The 17,827-nt window shown below is 42.3% G+C and overlaps 1 protein-coding gene and 1 long non-coding RNA gene across 14 annotated transcripts in view; both read right to left on the bottom strand.

Annotated features, from left to right (window-relative positions):
• Positions 1 to 17,827, bottom strand: part of dlgap2a (discs, large homolog-associated protein 2a) — a 341,537-nt gene that overhangs the window by 114,917 nt on the left and 208,793 nt on the right. The window lies entirely within an intron of this gene.
• On the bottom strand, positions 12,107 to 14,588 carry LOC309695974. Its single transcript, XR_014273277.1, has 2 exons — positions 12,910 to 14,588; positions 12,107 to 12,743 (listed from the first exon to the last, which is right to left on the bottom strand). It is a non-coding gene; the product is annotated as an uncharacterized lncRNA (long non-coding RNA).

Genomic DNA, 17,827 nt, shown 5'->3' with positions numbered 1-17,827 from the left:
GGTGTCGGTGCGTCGGTGGTTCTTTGTGTCCGGGGATGGGCGTCCAGGTACACACCGGCTCACTCCTTGGCGGCCGCTTATCGGGGCCTGGAGCCTGGGGCTCGCTCGGGCCACTTTGGAGGTGGGGTGCCCCCGGCCTCTCGGCCTGGGGCTCGGTCACTCAGGCACAGCGGGCTGCCGGCGGAGCTCACGGGCGCGTCACGGCAACTCCCCCTGGCTTCTGCTCCGCGGCTGCTGAGTGAGCCCTCATCTGGGACTCTCCTCAGCTCTTACTGGGACAGTGGCGCGGCTGCCCCTCTGTTGGTCTTCCTTGGTCTCTTGTGTTCTGGGGGCCTCTGGATGTCTGGAGTTTTGATCTCCTCCATACCTGCTTCATGCCCTGGAGGACGGGGCTGTGGCCCCCCCACACCCTCTAGCAGATCATTACATGAAGGAACCTTTAAAAAAAAAAAAAACAAGCGCGTCCATGCTCACAGGTGTACACACGGGTGATCACACCCACAAACTACACCCTTTTTGGCTCCTACCTCAAAGCACACTGTGTTCTGTTGATCTTATGTGCTGCACAATAATGTTTAATATTTAGTATTTACTGTCATATTCCCATATATCATTGTGATGTTGTTTATTCTATTACTCTTGTTCTCTTCTGCTTGTTTTCTTTTTTCTTTCTCAGCAGGTGATCCAGGTGATTGATATATGCATTTTTTTTCTTTTTTTTTTCTCTGCTCATTCTGTTGGTTTTTGTCTTTTGCCCTTCTCCCCCGTCCCTCTTCTCAGCTGTTTCTCTTTCCCTCTTTCTTTCTCCCCTTCTTTCCCCCAGTCAAGTCTGTCCCGTATTCAGTAAGTGAAAATAAAATAAACAATAAAAGGTGAATCAAATGGACCATTACGGCAAGGCTGGGATGGTCAATTTGGTAAAGTAAATCCGTTGGTCATTTTTCATTGCCTTTAGACAACAATTCTGATGGCAAAAGAGCCAAACGGGACAGGCAAAAAGGAAAAAAAAAAAAAAAAAAGGACGTGTTAGGAACAGCTGATCGGATCGGCAAAGCGTGTTTCTGGAATATTATGTTTTGGTTCCTACAAGCGCTTTTTATGCAATTTTTGCAAAGCTTTATGTGGAAGGAAACCGTGACCGAGGACAAGCTGATGGCATAAGATGTAAGTACAACTCCTCCAGTTTCATATGTAAAACAAATTATTGCGCTCGGTTACGGTTCTACAGGGATTTAAAGGGTTAACAATAACAATGTATTGAATAATGACTTTAAAAAGTAATATAAAATAGTGTGCAAATACTGATAACAGTGCAAATGTTTGCAATATAAAAAATAAATGAAAAATGTAAACATCTATGTTTAGTGAACTTTGCAGTGTTGCTCTGTGGTGCAGCTATGACACCATAGCAAAGTTTACACACTATGTCTACTTGATCCACGTCTGACTCCGCGAACCCATAATGTTTCCACACCACTGAAGTTTTTTTTACCTCTTTTCAACCAACGGCAGTCACTCTCCTCTCCAAATAACTTCTGCCTAGCTTTCTTAATTGTTGTGCGCTCGATTTGCCACACGGTGCAGCGCAAGAGTAAAGCACGAGGGAGGGGCTAATAATCGGCTCAGTCATTTTTAATGATCGTTGAAAGCCCAGATCGTAATCGTGATTAAAATTCGATTAATTGAGCAGCCCTAGTCCCCTGTGTTCTGCATTTAGCTCTGCAAACAACAACTTTCCACACCGCTGACCGTGACAGCAGGAACCTTCTTGCTGTGAGGTGACACTGCTACCCACTCCACCATCATGGAGGCTTATACACATCTGAGAAACAATCAAACAGGGTTTACTCTTCTGTTGCACGGTAGCGCCCATTCCTCTTCCATCCAGCTGCCAGACCCCAGATCTCTCATTGCATAATAAATGGATAATAGAAGTGCAGCAGCTCAGTGAATGATTCGAGAAGCAGAAAGCAAGCTATAGCCAGCAGCAGTCAGGCAAGCTTTGTGATTAAATACCCAGTTTAACAGAGTGCCTGTTCAGAGATTTAAACATGTTTTCTGTAGCTGTAAAACATGTGTGTGGTTAAGAAATGGTGTTCGGTCGTGTGCGTGTAATGATATGCTAATTACCTCTGCAAAGGAGGTTGATAGGTTTTCTAAATGTTTGTGCGCTTGTTTGTTAGCTTTGTTTGCTTCTTGAGGAAAACTGTAGCAGTGATGGTCCAGTTAAATCTGGATCCAAGAGTTTGGGAAAAGTGTCTTGACCACAGGGCAGGGCAGCTCTGAATATTTTGTGTTTTCTCTTCGGAAAACAGTTTCAGACTGAGATAAGAAAAATGAGGTAGAATCTCAACCAGATCACCAACTAATCTGAATCCAGATGTCCAGTCGGATTCAGCCTTGGCGGAGGGAGACAGTATCCGCCGTGTGCATGTGTGGCAAAAAACTAAACAAATAAAACAAAAACGTTGCCCAGAAATTGAAGCATGAACCAAACTGTGGACATGGAGTCGTTACACCCGTGCAAGAAAGCTGACACTCGCTCATATGAATCCAGAAACACTGAAGAATAACCAGCACGTAGCAGACAAGCTTTTGTTTCTGGATTTGTTTAAAAAATGATGACATCAATGCTCTTTAATGCTAAAGGCCATCTAATGTGACAATTCATAAAGGAGGAACTCTTCACAGATACTCCTTGTCCGTCTGTAGCCTAGCAACTAACAGACCACAGCACATTTTTCTTTTTTTTTTTGCTCTGCAGTGTTGTACGTTACAGGGAAGGAAACGCTAGGACTCTCCTAGAATTAGAAGACAGATGAAATGACATGTGAGAAGAGAAAAATCATCACCAAAGAGTGCAAACAACTCAGGACAAAGGAGGATCAAAGGGGCTCGCAGTAACTAAAAGCAGCAAACAAGCCCCAAATCACTATTTTGGGTTTTTTTTTTCACTTTATCGCACACATGTGCAAAAAGCCAGTCCACTGAGGAAGGATAAACACTGAAACCTTAAGTCTCCCATGTTTGAAAAAGCCCGTTGCCATAGTAATGGGCAGGGATGAAGAGGAGGTGGTGAGGTGTTTGTGGATTCTCCTTCCTGTATGCAAAGTGTTATCCCTCACACTCCGTCTTAGAGCATATGGATAAATAACCGCCTGGCCGCTTCTATTCCAGACAGGAAGTTGCCCATGACGTGAGGAAGGACCTCCGCTGCCTGCTCGACCTGCGGCCCTCTCTAGGATCACTCGATTATACTTGAAGTCAGAGGCTGAGGCCTGGGGAAGGGTTACCTCTGACAGAGAGATGAATATTACATGGTGTGAGGTCACCCTCAATAGATATGCATATGACTCATGCAGTTGTAGCAGAATTGTATTTGCAAATGCGATAAATATTACATCAATGGCCTCTTTTATGTGCTCGTTACGACTTCACAGCCTTGGCCATCTATCACAGTGTGTTATTTCATTCATAGTCTGATGGCAAAAGAACTGCAGGGATTAAATCATTGGCTTATTCATGCAGCCATTTATTTGGTTTAATCTCTTTGATTCGAACAGTATGAGCTCCTCGCGAGGAGCGGTGGGCAAGTGATAAATGTGGGAATAGCATGCTGATGCAGAGTCTGCTCTCGAAAAATGACCACTGTTCCATCACGGTAGGCCTTGTGGATGGACGAGCAGTGGTGTGCAACCAGGCATGGATTCCCAGATGACTCCCCCCCCCCCCCCACACCCATATTATAATATCAGCTGTAACACACTCTGAGTCATAGTGAATACACACACATAACAACATATGTAATCATTTCCACCCACGAGGTAAAGTGGTGCGGTCATGCAGGCTGTTTATCACCTACAGGTGCACATAGCTCACATGACCTCCACACAGCTAATCTATTCAAGGCGTACATTTGAATAGTGACAGGCTATTGTTTCAGCTAGGCTCCTTAATTGGATGAGCGTGCTAAAAAATGACATCCGGGGTACATTAACCCTGACCTTGTGTTCAAAGTCCCTCGGTTAACAAGCTTTAACCAGTGGACTGACAGCACGGGAGTCCATCAGAACTGTCTTTAAGCAGCCATGACTAAGTGGTAACTGGCTGTGGGCGGGGCCAGCTCAGGTATTAGCAACACTTTGCATTTTCCACTTGAAAGAGGCAAAGAACTACTGACAGAATGGAGTGAATGAAGTACTAAAATAAAGCACAGAAATATTCATCAGTGAGCAGCTTTCCAAAGTGCGGCTGATGTGGAGTCCAGCCTGCACAGAAATGTCAGATAACTCCAGCGAGCCGCACGAGTATTAGCCGATGGTCAGCGTGGCATCACCGGCTCAGCACCTGCAGCTTTTGTAGGTGGACACGCCGGCAGCCGGGTGTGTTCACACGTTTCTGCTTTGTTTTAAACCCACTGCCATGTTTTAGCAGGCGGCCACAGCGAGCCTGGAGAAAATCTAGTTTTTTTTATTCAAAATGAATTGTACCTGATTTTTGAGGACCAGGGGAGCACTTGTTGAATTTGAGTACATTTAAAGCTTTTAAACGGTGGCACTTGAAAGCATCTGAGCTCAGCAACAAAGTCAGCTGATCCCTCTCCTCGTGTTTGCAGTGGACCGGCAGAACTAATCTACTCAAATAACTTTAGTGATTTGATTTTTCTAGTTTCTTGACTAAGCTTGAGGCAAATTTCATGCGCAACATTTCTTATGAAGCAAAGAAATGCATGGAATTGCTGCTGTCTTTACGGTCTGTGACACTAAATTACACGATATTTTGGCCATACTGGTGTCTGCAACAAGCTTTCCCTCCATTTTTATAGATTTAATAACAACAAAAACAACTGACTCAACAAGCGGGATTTCAAAAAGATTTAAAAAGATGAACGTTTTGGCCATTTTCTGAAATAAATAACAATAACATACCTGGCTTATGTAATGTGATTTAAGACCCTTTAATAACACTTAGTAGCTCAGTCATCACTTTCAGCGGGAGAAAGAGATAAAAAATGTTGCGTTTCATCTCCATTAGTCAGTCGTCTGTTTGGAGACAGCAAAGAGAGATTGATGGCCTGGCGAGGATAAACAGCTGGAATTCACAAGGATAAAAGTCAAGTCATGACTCGATGGGTTAAGGCCAAAGACATGGAGCAATACATCGAATTCACAAAGCGACCCGGTAACAGAGTATTAACTTGAGGACAAATCGGTAGAGCAATGATCATAACAAACACATGATGGCAATTTAAATGAATAAGAGGGGCGCTTGAGTGCAAAACCTTAATGTTTAGCATGTGAGATGCATGAATCTGCGTGAGATTAAAGCAAAGAGCTGCTCCGAGTCATAAAATATAGACCACGGCTGCAAAGAGACATGCAGTTTAAATCATGGTGACGGAGCGGTACCGAGTAACTCCTTCCTATCAAAGAACACTCGGGGGACAGGCGCCCTTTGCTTAGGCATCATTTGCATTTTTCCCCACAATGCCAGTGATTTATGCCCCTCAAATAAAAGCCATCATCCACTGGCGGTCTCTATCCCAGAGTGATTTAATTAATGGCAGGCACATCAACTCCCATATGTGGAACATGCCTGGGAGTTTGCTTGTCGATCAGCATCTGCCACCCAACAAAATATGATTCCAATCAATGCTGTAATGGTTTTGAGGCCGAGCATCTAATCAGCCTGGCAGGAGCCACAGTGGTGGCAGGAATGATGGAACATTTGGTGTTTGTTATAGTGTGTGTGTGTGTGAATTATTTCTGTTTCATAACAAGACGGCCTTTGCTGCTGCTGTAAAGCTCGACATCACACTGTAGGCCACAGTGCAGCAAGAGGTGGGAGATCAGGTGTGTGCTTCCGCCTGGAAAAGTAGAAAGTGCAGCTGAACCCGAGCTATTTGCTATTGCTCAAAATGTTGCCTGTCAAATCTGGGCCACTAGATTACCCACAATGCAAAGCAACCACAGAGAGGTCAAAACTTCACACTGAGTGCTCATAAGCTTCTTTTCTAACATAGCACAGACAGTTTTTTGGCCTCAGCCACCACTGCAATTATTAAATGTCATGCAGCTCCCTCTGAAGTCAAAAGGCTTTATGATCCTTAAGATGTGTAAACAGAACGACGTGTAAAGTCTTCAACATTTCCTGTTTTAATTAGTCCCCACGTCACCCTGCTATGCACCAGACGCTGCAGGACAACTTCAAGGATAAAGATTGAATGATATGATCGCCTAGACAGTTCCGAAACAATTCACCTTCCTGTCCCCGAGCAATAGCCAGCCGCTCACCGATGTAAAAAAGTATGCTAGTGATGAGCTCGTAACCTCACGTACTCTCAAATGATTCAGGCTGGCACATCACAGCGAAGATCGATCTCGTCTCTGTTCTATTCATTAACCTTGGTAGGACCTGGGACCATTTCGTGGCCTTTGCGTTTTTTAATTCCACGCCATTTCCACTGTGTTTAATGGAGTATAGCCAAATTTTCAAACATGTATTTTTTTCCCATTTTATTTTAAAATTTCAGTCTGAGTTTTTTAAATGCGCTTAAATGGCTGAATAAAAGGCATACATCCACTATCGAACCTCGTGGCCGATTTGTGCCCCATTGAAACCCATTATAAACGCTATTTTTCACGCCAGAAAAATTACGGTCAAAGGGATCGTCAGGTTTCCAGCTTAGGTTTCGTTTTGGACTACAGGCCTTAGAGTTGTAATTTTTTTATTTGTCCACCGGGTGGCGCCCTTGCTCCACATGTGACGCCTGCTGGAACATACACATGTTCTCCAGCGGCCTGCTCGAGACAGATACCCGGAAAAGGCAGACTAATTTCCCGCGTACAGCAGCAGCTTGGCCCGCTGCTCGTTCCGGACCATTTTCTGACCTTAGGTTCGTTTGAGGGTGCATTAATTTTTTTTAATCAACAGGAAATGACGTATTTGTTTTCACGTGGTAGCGGAAGTGTGTGCTGCAGACACGGGAACCGAACCATATGCTCCGGCGCTGCGCGAAACACACCCGCGGCAGAGGCACTCCTCCCCGGGGGAGCAGGAGCAGTAGCGCCGCCTGGGGACATTTTTGGCTTCTGCAAAAAAAATTAAAACCGGATCGAAATTAATGTTCGTGCCAATCTTTTGTCCATCTAAAGGCCTAATTATAATAACAATAAAATATTACTTCAAATGTTTTTTTTGGAAAATATTTTATGTTTTATGTTTTATGTTTTTGGGGCAAAAAAAGCAGTGCGCTCATGTGACGAAACCGGGATATAAAGGGTTAAAATCCGCGAAATGTAATTAAAACTTGACATGAATATTTCAAGGAGAAGTAGGTCTAAAAGATTGGCTAATTTAAAGTGGAATAAAATATTAATATATAAATTTTTTATAGCACTTTTTGGGCATGGTTGATAGTGTGCATTTTATGAAATGCGCTCCTGGAAAAAAAAAAAAGGCGATCGAAATGACTGTTGGTGCCAATCTTTAGTCCATCTAAAGGCCTAATTATAATAACAAACAAATATTACTTCAAATGTTTTTTTTGGAAAATATTTAGTTTTTTTGTTTTTTGGGGCTAAAAAAACAGGGCGCTCATGTAATAAAACTGGGATTTAAAGGGTTAAAACAATGAAAATATAATTAAAACTTGACATGGATATTTTAAGCAGAAGTAGTTTTAAAAGATTGACTAATTTAAAGTAGAAAAAAATATTGATATATAACATTTTTAGAGCACTTTTGGGGCGGGACCATTTTTTGGTCCCGAGGTTCACGAAAGGATGGGATTTTGAGGTTCTACCAAAGGTTAAGAAAATCAAGACGGATGCCCTGTGAGAGATCGACCTTTATAGGCTCTTGAAATCTTCATGTTAATGTGCAGCAGTGGACGTTATCCTTTGAATTCATTTGACACAACTTCTAAAACAATGTTGGCACATTAGAGATAAGATGAAACAGGCTCTTATTGCCAGCCTGAATCATATCCTAAATGCAAGCTTTCTAAAGCCCAGTGGGCACATTGAGACTTTGCTTCATATGCCTGCTAATAAAAAAAAAGGACCAGTGCCCATCTGTACAGTGCATCTGTTCCCTGAAATCACTCAGACAGTTCAGGACGCTGACACAGCTTCCCCATTGTCATTGACAGAGCTGGTTTACACTTTGGCAAGCAAATCGAGAGCTGTCTTTGTCTAACAACTCTTAGATGACACCAACAGTTGTCTCATTTATCCAGTGGATCTGGATCAAATGAGTTCATCATTTCTCGCAACATGCAACAGCCAGATTGGAGCTCAGGAGACAGAGCATCGTGAAACCCAAACACGGGTCAAATCCAGCGATTACACGGGGCCCGGGCTGTCTGATATCCTCAGCATCTTCAGGTCACTATATCTTTCTTCAACATTAAAATTGCAGAATTTGAATTTTATTTTTAAGTCCTTCTGACTGTACTGAAAACAAGTTCCTGCTTCAGTACGTCTGCTCTGCAGGTTCTGCTGCTGTGGCTCTGAGGTTTCCTGCTCTTTATAGATTTATCCAACTGCATTCTCACATGGCTGCTTTCCAGAATAAAGTGCCACGAGTGACAAGAGCAACATCAGCTTACAAAAACCCACCAAGCTGTACACTACACTGGACCTAACCTAACAGGTGGCACATAAAACTACGCTGGCATTATTCAGCTTTCAAACTTCTTACATTTTATATTAATAACCATTTTTAAATTAGACTTTGATCTTACCACATACAGTATTAACAATAATAACACACTGTGACATAGAGCCAGGGCTCGATATCAGCAGTTAAGAGTGACATTTGTCCATCTCGGTTTGAATCTTTATATTTGAAGTGAACACTTATTTGTGACAAGTCGTTCCTTCTGGCTAATACCAGCCTGGAGAGGAGAGCCTTCCACGGCACAACAGGTGAAGACCTGATTGCAGTTTACTGGAACAATGATTAATGATCCGAGTTGTGCTTATCTATAGTCATGTCTGTAGGTGTTAATGCCAGACATGTGCTGCACAGCAGGTATCACAGCAGCACCACCTGGCCTAATGACCCTGCCTCTTACTAGTCAGCAGGTCTCTGGCTCCATCCTCTACAGATAAGCTGTGAGCAGGAGGATGAGGGGGTGGGTCAGAGGGTTGAGGGGGTGGTGGTTGTCGATGTGTTTTGCTCAGCTCACGCCGACCTGGAAATGAAGGTGTTAGATCGCCACCGGATCGTCCCAGAGGTGTCACGTTCCTACAGAGCCCACGTGGAGAAGGCGTAAATGTGAAAACTGTTTGTGTTTTTTGTTGGACAATAAGATTTGATTTGTTCGGGTCATTGCCATCATTGCTCATCTGTATTGTCGAACGCATTGATGATTTATCTGCAGCTATTAATAGGAGCTTTGGGGGAGTGGGTGTAATTGCATTCTTGTGATGACTGACTGTGAAGGCCAGGAGCAGCTGAAATAGATGGCACTAAAGTGACTCATATATTCTGCACTGCTGTAGCTCGTGGCAGCACATTTGGTCACTTTCTCGGGACAATTATCAACAACCTTCTCTCTAATGTGAGGAAAACAAACGGTGACAGTGGGCAGTCTTGGTCAGGGTTTAGAAATGTGGCTTGTGGATGTTTTTCAACATCTCATTCATTGAAAAGGACTAAAAGACATGTTTTGAACACCCCGGGTGGGGTAAAATCATCCCGCCTGTTGATATGTGTGCTCCTGTTGGAAATGAGCTTTCTGCTGCATCTGCACCCATGCACACAATCCATTATGAGGAGCCACACCATCAGTCTACATGTATCTCATTTCTGCTCCAGTTATCTGCGTGTTTCACCAAATCACTTCTAGTCCAGAGGAAAAAGCTCTCCAAAGTGCTGGAAAGGACTTACTGGACCACTGACTGGAAATGAAAAGTTCAGCTACTGCAAGCGTTTGGCTTTTTACTTAAATCTTATTACTTATGAAAAGCTAATAATTACTACAATTACAAAGACTCCTGATTCGACACAAGTCCATTTTTCCTTTTTGTTTTTAGAAATTTGTAGAAAACGTGAAACATCAGCAGCCTCACAAAGACCTGGAGGCGCAAAGCATAATGCCTTAATGTAGCCATTACTGTAAAAAAAGTGCCCATTAAACACGTGTTAGGTCTGGAGAAAAAGAACGGGCTATTTTAGCTTCATTTTCTCAGGTAAGATGCTGAAAGTGAGCAAAGTCTCCAGTGCCCTCAGGATGTAGAATGCCTTCCTAAATATATTTATTATGTATTTAGCTATTATTACTGGGCTTCATTCTGGTTTAATACTCCTGAGACAGACCTGGGCATTTTCAGTGCCTCAGCCAAGTCATTTATCTACTCTTCCTGCCTTGGCATAGTCATCTCATCCATTAGGACTGTCCTGCCATTCCTCTAACCCAATTGTCCTTGCTACTCTTAGAATTTAGATTCAATTTTGCCTTTACTTTAAATATCTTACAGTTTTCTCTCTGGGCTCTCTTTCCACCCTCCATAGTGGATTTGACCTTTTCACAATGGAGAAGACTGGGTCTGAGGTATTTCACAGCCCTCTGTGATGCTGACCACTTTTCCAGCTTTGACACTTTATGGAAGAAATATGATCTGGCCTGTTCTAATCTCTTCAGGTACCTTCAGATCTGTCACTTTATGCTGAAATGGTCAGAGGTGTTATAAGCGAGAGAGAAACCTCTCGAAGAACCCTGAATAGCAAGTATATGAGCTGACTGTAGACTGCATGGTGTTGAGACTTTATTTTAGACCATTTTATTTTACTCATCATTGATTCTAAAACTTGTGAAAAGATCCGTATGTTCTAGATAATAACTAGAAAGAACTAGAAACTCTTTGGGAAATTGTCTAATGAGGTCATAGAATTAATATCTATTAAACTAGGAAACATAAACCAATCATATCGTTGTGCACTTTGTGTCAGTGAGCAACCTGCTGCTAATACTGCGTATGCCCTCTTTGGCCTTCAGAACCTAATTCTTCAAAGCACAGATTCAGCAAGGGGCTGGAAACATTCCTCAGAGATTTTGGTCCATGCTGACATGACAGCATCTCACGGTTGGTGCATTCATGATGGGAATCTCCCATTCCACCACATCTCAAAGGTGCCTCTAAGATCTGGTAACTGTGGAGGCTGTTTGAGTACAGTGAATTCCTGCTCGAAGCAGCCGTCAGAAGATGGTACACTGTGGTCATGAAGGGATAGGCATGATCAGCAACACTCAGGTGTGCTGTGTGTGCAGCTGGTACCAAGTGGCCCAAAATGTGCCAAGAAACTATCCCCCACCCACAGTACTAAACCACCAGCAGCCTGAACTGTTGGTACAAGGCAGAATGAATCCATGCTTTCACACTGTTTACACCAAATTCTAACCCTACCATCTCAATGTCAAGACTCATCAGACAAGGCAGTGATTTTCCAGGCTCCCGTTGTCACCTTCTGGTGAGCCTCTGTGATTTGTAGCCTCGGTTTCCTGTTCTTAGCTGACAGGAGCGACGGCCGATTTGGTTTCCTGTTGCTGCAGCCCATCATCCTCACGGTTTGACACGTTGTGCATTCAGAGATGCTCTTCTGCATACTTTGGTTATAACAAGTCATTACTGGGATTACTGTTGGTTTCCTATCAGATTCCAGTCTGGTCCATCTCCTCTGACCTCTGTGATCAGTCTATATGTCTAAGTGCACTGTTGATGCCACGTGATTAAGAAACAGTGAAACAGGCGTAACTAATGAATTACAATGTGATGCTAATACATCTGCAAACCTGCTGTATGCAGACTGCAAAGTGAACCGTCTAACTCTACATTAGGGCTGAACGATTATGGAAAATAATCTAATTGCGATTTTTTTGCCCCAATATTGCGATTGCGATGCGATTATTTTTTAAGGTCTTTGTCTTCTGTATTATTAAACAAAGACAAGCAATACATCATATAGTATGGCCAATACTATATTACATTAATTTTAAACTGTTCTTTCCTGGAAGACAGACCTCTGTTATGATGACATGAGGTGATGCATGAATTGATGACTGACATTTTTATTTAACTTCTTCAATCACAACAGTATATTTGAACATACACAATAGTTTATTTTTAGCTTACAAACATCTGAGCATAAAGTGCTGACAAGGAACCCTGGTGTAAACATTAAAATGAAAGTCAGTACAATGTGCAGATTGCAGAAATATACATAAAAAAAAATCAGTGGCTTTACCACACTCAGTTTTTCGACATCTGTGAACTACTAGACAGTCATTCAATTAAAAAATAATATTAAATAAATAAAACGAATAAATAAAAAATACACACATCTTACTGATCTCTGCAGTCAGTAACATTACACATAAAGTGCAAACATAATAGCAATTGTATAAACACACACACAAACACGCCTTTAAAATTTAAAGGCTGTGAAATTGGACGGTCTAGCCTTCTGATCTGCGTCACCGCTGTCTCGGTGGAGTTTAATAAACTCAGCCATCTGCTCCTTGCTATCTAAAATATAACAGGACACTGGAGTAAACTCTCGACCGTCTCACACTTCTGTTTAATAAGTTTTTTGTTTGACGTTTAGTCAGCTGTGTGAAAACCAAGGAGGAACCCACCCGGGGGAACCCCTGTGTGGCCCTGGGACCATAAATGGTCCCTTTAGGTTTTCAGTTACAAGCCATTTGCACTGTGTTGAATGGAATATAGCCAAATTCTCTAAAAAAAAGTTTGGCATAATTTCATTTCAAAATTCAAGTCTGACTTCCTTAAATTAGCTTCAGTGGCTAAGCTAACAATACACATCCTCTTAGAGCCCTGGGGACCATTTTTGGTCCCCATTGACTTCCATTATAAACGCTATTTTTCACTGCAGAATTATTACCGTTAATGTCTTGGTGATTACTCATGTCTCCGTCTCGTTTTGGTCTATGAGCCTTAGAGTTGTAATTTTTTTATTTGTCCACCGGGTGGCGCCCTTGCTCCACATTTGATCCCTGCTGGAAAACAGCGGGCTGCTTGGATAGACCTGCGGGAAACGAAGCCTCATTTCCGGCGTGCAGCAGCGGCTTCGCCCGCTGATCGGGCGGGACCATTTTTCGGTCCCTAGGACCGTTAGAGGGTGCTTTTTTTTTTTTTTTTTTTAGTCAACAGGAAATGACGTATTTGTTGTCACGTGGTATCGGACGTGTGGGCTGGAAAAAGCAGTCCCCGGTGATCGTGCCCCGGTGATCGTCGCGACTTACCCCGGCAACATGCACTTATTTCGGCCTAGAGGAGGAGCATTTGCCGCCTGGAGACCATTTTCTGGTCCTGAAAAAAAAAAAAAAAGGCGATCGAAATGACTGTTCGTGCCAATCTTTAGTCCATCTAAAGGCCTAATTATAATAACAAAGAAATATTACTTCAAATGTTTTTTTTGGAAAATATTTAGTTTTTTGTTTTTTGGGGCTAAAAAACGGCGCTCATGTAATAAAACTGGGATTTAAAGGGTTAAAACAACGAAAATATAATTAAAACTTTATATGAATATTTCAGGGAGAAGTAGTTTTAAAAGACTGACCAATTTAAAGTGGAAAAAAATATGAATATATAATCTTTTTATTGCACTTTTGGGGCGGGACCATTTATGGTCCCCAGGGCTCGGAAGGGGTGCATTTTTAAAGGGCCACACAAGAGTTAATAAAGTTTTATTTAATCTAATAATCTAATAACTTTAATCTCAGCCAAACCGATTTACTCACGAACAAACAAAACACTGAAAAAAGCCAAACAATAACATTTTTAGGTTGTCTAAGTGAATTATATATTACGTTTAACCCGAGCAGCGAAAGTCCGCGGTGATCTGAACATGATGTGCCGGGAGTTGTGCCGTTCTCGGCCGCATCAGTAACCCTCGAGCTCCCGGCTAGCTATCGAGCTGGTGGGTAGAAGACGTCTCTGAAAACGTCGAAGCACTTTTGCAAATATGCGATATCTTGATAAACTGAGCAGATATTTGATGTTTACACAGCTACTTTCTCGCCTGAAAATATGTTAAAAGTTTATTTTGTGACCCAGAAAGATTAGTAAGAGTAATTTTAAAACTTAGTAGCGGCCGCCATTGTTGGAAACTGGAGTTTGGCTGGGCCGCGCTATGAATCCTTCAAATTCGGGGAAAAGGAGGACGCATTTGTCGGCTGCATTCGGAGGAGTCTACGAATTTGGACAGCCCTCGGCGTGTCGCTGTGACGTAATCGGTCTACAAATGCGGCCTCAGGAGGATGCAGCCCATGAATTTGGACATGTCCAGAGTATAATCGCAGCCTTTGCGGTTAGAAAATTGCACTTGATCATGTCGCGATATTATCGCAAATGCGATATATCGTTCAGCCCTACTCTACATCCCCTTTTGCGTGGTCATGACAACATCACACAAACATAAATCAACTTTATTATTTGTTGGAATTTCAAACAGTTGATTTGCACATATTACATCCACCTAATTAGTCAGTTTATCACGTAGCTTAGTGATGTGGCAGCAGCAACCGTTTGCTCATTAACAAACAGGCTAGATCACAATGTGGCACTTCATACAGCATTTAGCTGGTCTCACATGCACCATCTGTGTGTTAATGTAAGATTTCTGAAGGCATGGACAGAGAGCGACACGAGCAGGGCTTCTGAGGGAACATTGGATTACCTTTGAAGAGATCTGGATGGTCGGTTTGTGCGATTTGATGTCTGTTGTATCAAAACTGCACACTTGCATTAAGTCCTTTCTTGGCCAAAAGTCAAAGGGAGACTTTCAGAAAGGATTTACAGGAGTAAATAATTTCCCAGGAAAAAAACAAAACCAAAAAAGCTTTGCTTATGCTGCTGAAAAACTCACTGAGTAAACAAGAGGAAGAGATACTCAGGACACAGAGGAAGAATATGTGCAGAGCTTTGTGGACGTGGGCAGATAAGAGAAAACATGTACAAAGTAAATGAGGAATAGAAAAAGTCTTCTGGATAGAGGACAAGCAGAAAAGGTACAACTACCAGTCTCCTGGGGACAGTCTAGCTCCAGAGGGTCAGTGTTCATAAACTATTTGGATGATGACCGCTTTCAGTGTTCATTAAAGTCAATGTTGGCATACTGTAAGCTCCTTACTTTGCCCCTGAATGTCGCTGCGTTCAAAGATAGACACGCTTGCATCTTTGGGGTTCTTTGCCTTATGATTAGTTATCAATCTAAGCTAGTTAAGCAAATGCATGATGAAAGATGCTGGATTTGGTTTGGTTTAGCTATCAGTACGGTTAGTGTAAAAACGCTCTCTGCATTACAGCGTTCACAGCTGGAAATATAAAACGTTCCACGTTTCAGTCAGTGGACTTTAACCTGGAAGACACCCCTGACCAGGCTCTTTGTTATCTCGGCAGATGACAACACTCACACTTCCTTTGCTGCTCTCTGTCTCTTTAATTCTCAAATCCTAGCTATGATGACTTCATTTTCTCCATGAGTGTGCAGTCTCACCTTTGACCCACAGAATCTCCCCTGGCTGCCTGTCTATAGGGAGCACAATGGGTCCTCAAATCAGAGTTCATACTGAAATGGTTGCCAGAGCTTAGTGTCTCAATTCAACGCACAGAAAAAGACTGATAGCAATAAAAGAGCAGCAGCTTCAAAGGCACAGTAGTCCATCATGAAGGCTGCTATAAATTTAAAAGCCAATTTCAGTTCTTATGCACGACCAATTTTGACCGTTGGCCTTACCAAATGAGGAAGATCAAAGCATAAAAATACACTCAATGCTTGTACAGTAATTGTACAATGTTATGAGACAGCAGGAAATGGCGTGTCACGAATCTAGAGGATCATCATTTAGCCTGGAGAAATAGTTTGCTGCTTTATAAGAAAGCCCTCCGCAAAGCCAGAACATCTTACTATTCATCACTGATTGAAGAAAATAAGAACAACCCCAGGTTTCTCTTCAGCTCTGTAGCCAGGCTGACAAAAAGTCAGAGCTCTTTTGAGCCAACCATCCCTTTAACGTTAACTAGTAATGACTTCATGAACTTCTTCACAAATAAAATTTTTATCATTAGAGAAAAAATTACCAATAATCATCCCACAGATGTAATATTATCTGCAGCTACTCTTAGTACCATCGATGTTAAGTTAGACTCTTTTTCTCCAATTGATCTTTCTGAGTTAACTTCAATAATTACTTCCTCCAAACCATCAACGTGTCTTTTAGACCCCATTCCTACAAAACTGCTCAAAGAAGTTCTGCCATTAATTAATTCTTCAATCTTAAATATGATCAACCTATCTCTAATAATCAGCTATGTACCACAGGCCTTCAAGCTAGCTGTAGTTAAACCTTTACTCAAAAAGCCATCTCTAGACCCAGCTGTCTTAGCTAATTATAGGCCAATCTCCAACCTTCCTTTCATATCAAAAATCCTTGAAAGAGTAGTTGTCAAACACCTAACAGATCATCTGCAGAGGAATGGTTTATTTGAAGAGTTTCAGTCAGGTTTCAGAGCTCATTACAGCACAGAAACAGCTTTAGTGAAGGTTACAAATGATCTTCTTATGGCCTCTGACAGTGGACTCATCTCTGTGCTTGTCCTGCTAGACCTTAGCGCAGCGTTCGATACTGTTGACCATAATATCCTATTAGAGCGATTAGAACATGCTGTAGGTATTACAGGTACTGCACTGCAGTGGTTTGTATCATATCTATCTAATAGACTCCAATTTGTGCATGTAAATGGAGAGTCCTCTTCACACACTGAGGTTAATTATGGAGTTCCACAGGGTTCAGTGCTAGGACCAATTCTGTTTACATTATACATGCTTCCCTTAGGCAGGATCATTAGAAGACATAGCATACATTTTCACTGCTATGCAGATGACACCCAGCTCTATCTGTCCATGAAGCCAGATAACACACACCAATTAGTTAAACTGCAGGAATGTCTTAAAGACATAAAGACCTGGATGGCTGCTAACTTTCTGCTTCTTAATTCAGATCAAACTGAGGTTATTGTACTCGGCCCTGAAAAGCCTAGGAATATGGTATCTAACCAGATTCTTACCCTGGATGGCATTACCTTGGCCTCCAGTAATGCTGTGAGGAACCTTGGAGTCATTTTTGACCAGGACATGTCCTTCAACGCACATATTAAACAAATATGTAAGACTGCTTTCTTCCATTTGCGCAACATCTCTAAAATTAGAAATATCCTGTCTCAGAGTGACGCTGAAAAACTAGTTCATGCATTTATTACTTCCAGGCTGGACTACTGCAATTCATTATTATCAGGATGTCCTAAAAACTCGCTGAAAAGCCTTCAGTTAATCCAAAATGCTGCAGCAAGAGTCCTGACAGGGACTAGAAAGAGAGAGCATATTTCTCCTGTTTTGGCTTCCCTTCATTGGCTTCCTGTTAAATCCAGAATTCAAAATCCTGCTCCTCACATACAAGGTCTTAAATAATCAGGCCCCATCTTATCTTAATGACCTTGTAGTACCATATCACCCTATTAGAGCACTTTGCGCTCGCTCTGTAGGCCTACTTGTTGTTCCTAGAGTATTTAAAAGTAGAATGGGAGGGAGAGCCTTCAGTTTTCAGGCCCCTCTTCTGTAGAACCAGCTTCCAGTTTGGATTCGGGAGACAGACACTATCTCTACTTTTAAGATTAGGCTTAAAACTTTCCTTTTTGCTAAAGCATATAGTTAGGGCTGGACCAGGTGATCCTGAATCCTCCCTTAGTTATGCTGCAATAGACGTAGGCTGCCGGGGGATTCCCATGATGCATTGAGTTTT

Source organism: Aulonocara stuartgranti (genome assembly GCF_965226115.1).
Source record: "Aulonocara stuartgranti genome assembly, chromosome: 19".
Classification (NCBI taxonomy): Eukaryota; Metazoa; Chordata; class Actinopteri; order Cichliformes; family Cichlidae; genus Aulonocara; species Aulonocara stuartgranti.
Note: the sequence above shows the minus strand (reverse complement) of the source record. Positions and strands in the feature narration are given on the sequence as shown.